At 25.1% G+C, this 3,511-nt stretch overlaps 1 long non-coding RNA gene across 1 annotated transcript; it reads right to left on the reverse strand.

Moving 5' to 3' along the window:
• Positions 1-824: 824 nt before the first annotated feature.
• LOC111039388 lies at positions 825-1,239 on the reverse strand. The gene is made up of 2 exons (XR_002605091.1): positions 1,146-1,239; positions 825-977 (listed from the first exon to the last, which is right to left on the reverse strand). It is a non-coding gene; the product is annotated as an uncharacterized LOC111039388 (long non-coding RNA).
• Positions 1,240-3,511: the final 2,272 nt, after the last annotated feature.

The following is a 3,511-nucleotide window of genomic DNA, read 5'->3' on the forward strand; positions in this document are numbered from 1 at the left end:
TTGATCGAGAATATTTAGTATCTTAAAATGTAATTTCAACAGAAAAAAAACAATAAAGATAAAATAAATTGAGTTATTAGACCAAATAATTCCTTATAATTTAATCACTACCTAAAACTGTGAGAGTATACTTGGCAGTTGGCACTTGTACTCCTCAAATTTGAATGTAAATAGAAAAATATTTTATAATATTTTTTTTTTAGAATAATAATATTAAGTAGAGCATATTTTATTATTAGTCTAAAAAATTATGACGTGCATTTCATATCAAAGAAACATTTAATTTATATTAATATTATAATCTATTTCAATGTAGCAGAAGATCCTATTGTTTGTAATAAACATTATAACTAAATTTTAAAATATTATTATTCATATAAGTATGTATATTGTATATATATAAAAAAGCCCATTAAGACGTTTCTGACGGTAAACAGTATTTGTTATAAAATATTTTCTTGGAATTGTCATTTTAATATTTTCGTAATAAAATGAATAAAAAATAAAAAATGCCATAGAAATAAAAAAGTCATACTTAGAAAAAGTTGCGAATTCATAGCAATCCCAGTTAAATAATTAAGTAGGTACTAAAACTTTTGGGAAACAGATTACTTTATAAATAAAAAAAAAATTATTTTACTTGTATCAACATCTTATCAACTATAAAAATAGGTATATACTCGGTAATATATTCTGTACTATGTTTGTATAATGAGGAATGACGTAATTAATTTTTTGATATACAGTAGAACCTCGATTATCCGAACCTCCGTTATACGAACCCTCTATTATCCGAACTATAATTAGCGTATCCGAACGTTCTGTTATCCGAACATGAAAATTCGTATCCGGCCGGTCGGCCGGTTTATCGAATTTATCATAACTATCGTTTTTGCCTTTTTGGATTATTATTAGTACAGGTTATGTATTTTACGTGCGTCAATCATTAGTAGATAACCAAAACGCAACAGGCTTATCTAAAAAATATAATACATACATATGTAAATAAAATAAATGTAATGTACCTATTTCTTATAATGTATGATAATGTTTTTGATAATGTAATTTATGTATGTAATTCTAATAAAATATTAATAACAATAATAAATATTTAATTATAAAAATAGTAAATAGTTAATACATACGTAATTCTAAATTTTTTTTTTAAATTTCCAATATCCGAACTTTTGCGTATCCGAACTAGGTGCGGTCCCAATTAGTTCGGATAATCGAGGTTCTACTGTAGTATATATTTTCAGCCTATTCACTAGGATTATAAACATGTTTAAATTATGCTGATAAATTATTTTTTATTTATGTAAGTAATTTTTTGATAAATACAATTATTTTAAATTTTCAAATATTTCTTAACAAACAATTTTTTTGTTTTTTATTTGATTCATACGGTCTATACAATTTTAGAATAATAAGCATAAGTGATAGTACAAGATTAGATTTATCTGTATATATCTGTCCTCTGTCTATTGAATTTTGAGGTTAGTCTAGGAGCAGGTCGTGACACCCATTCCTATTAGGTTAGGTTAGGTTAGGTTAGATTTACAAAGGAGAACAAGGAGTGAGTTTTTGGTATAATTATTTATTATTGTTGTTTTTATGGAGTTGTTTGGATGACTGTAACAAATAATTTAAATGCATTTGTTTCTATCATAAGCTTGTGGTTGATAAGTTTTGGGCAGTTAGTATTGTCCGTCTAAAATTATTGTAACCGTTATTTCCAATTCCTTTAATAGTAAAAACATATCCCTTCAGACTACAGCAGATTACTAATTTTAGTTATAATGTAATTCATAATTATGTATTTAAAATGATAATGACATCTTTAATATTATTATTACAAATTGAATTGAATTAAAACACAGAATTATTGATACTCGCGTTCGTGTAGTTAGGTATTTAAACTCAAATGTTTATTTTTCTTTGGTTCAATCTTATCAATATGTTAAGGTGAAAACGGTGTGAACTTATGTTATATTTTATTATTTGTTATTAACTTTTACTTTAACTTTAAATTTCATCAGTTGTAATGCAAATCATATTAAACATCATATTGTATTAGCGACTACTAGGATAGAAATCGTTATTGATACTTATTTTTAATGTTAATTATAATATAAGGAGTAGATTCCAAAATAAGAAACAAAATTAATATGTAACGCAATAAAACGCAATCACATAACTAAAATATCGTTTAAGAATATTTCTTTAATTTTAGAAGCTTTTATTTTTCTAGTCAAGTTATCGATCGTTTTAAAATATAATATAATATAATATAAAACGAGTTATCGATCGTTTTAAAATATAATATAATATAATATAAAACGATCAATAACTTGACTAGAAAAATAAAAGCTCCTAAAATTAAAGAAATATTCTTAAACGATATTTTAGTTATGTGATTGCGTTTTATTGCGTTACATATTAATTTTGTTTCTTTTTTTTGGAATCTACTCCGTATACTTTTCATAGTATTATTCTTATAGTCACAATTTTTCACATTAAATTTATATTTAGTCCATTTTTCTTTACAAAAATATTTGTTCGACATAATATACTGGGTGAATACATTTATACATTTATTGAATTTTTTAATACAGTCCTAAAAATATAATTGAAGAAGTGCATATTTCTATCATTTATTTTAAATCAAATTTTCGGTAAATACCAATTTAGTGATCAATCCGTTGTATGTGTAAAATGTTAGTATTTTTGAAATAAAATTAAAATAATTGAAAAAAGGTGAATATTAAATTCGTGTGTCACAGAACGAACTTAGTTGTTTATTTTTTATAAGTACTTATGTATCCATGTGTCATCATGTTCATGTTTTTAATATATAAAGACTATACACTGTTGTGCCATTCAGTGTCGGTCTGGTTCATGATTTGGTCATTGGTGTAATGGTGTCCCATAATTTTTAATGGGCCCTATCGCCCCCAACAAACAATTACACATCAAATAGAAATTGATACCTAATATATTTTACTATAAAAAAATTCAACACCATAAATAACATGACATAATTAAACAAAATATGAATTATTTTAAAATATTAAGTTTTAAAATGCGTTTCTGGAAGGTTATGGAAGGTAATATAATATAATTAATAACTTTATCTTTGTTTATAAATGTAGTGATACCCCTTCTTCAACAAACAGACAAGTTTTAGGATCCAGATATTGTTTGAGTATCAAAGAACTAAGTTTAGTTTTTAAAATGTTAAGTTTTGAAAATACTTGTTCACACTTAACTTGATGTGTTCACGTGTATTTCAATGCTACTCACAATGTTTTGAAGAAACCAGGCTTTTGTAAGTTCAAAAATAATTTGAAATGTCCTACTTATGACACATAAATGATATACAATGATATACATTTTTTAATTTGGCTATGTGTCTTCAATATTGAAAAATATCTAAGGGTCCTCGGCAATCACCTGGCAGCTGAGTGGGCCAGACTGCCACTGGTGCCACCCGTGTTATGAACATTTAAAT

Source organism: Myzus persicae, unplaced genomic scaffold, assembly GCF_001856785.1.
Source record: "Myzus persicae strain clone G006 unplaced genomic scaffold, MPER_G0061.0, whole genome shotgun sequence".
Classification (NCBI taxonomy): domain Eukaryota; kingdom Metazoa; phylum Arthropoda; class Insecta; order Hemiptera; family Aphididae; genus Myzus; species Myzus persicae.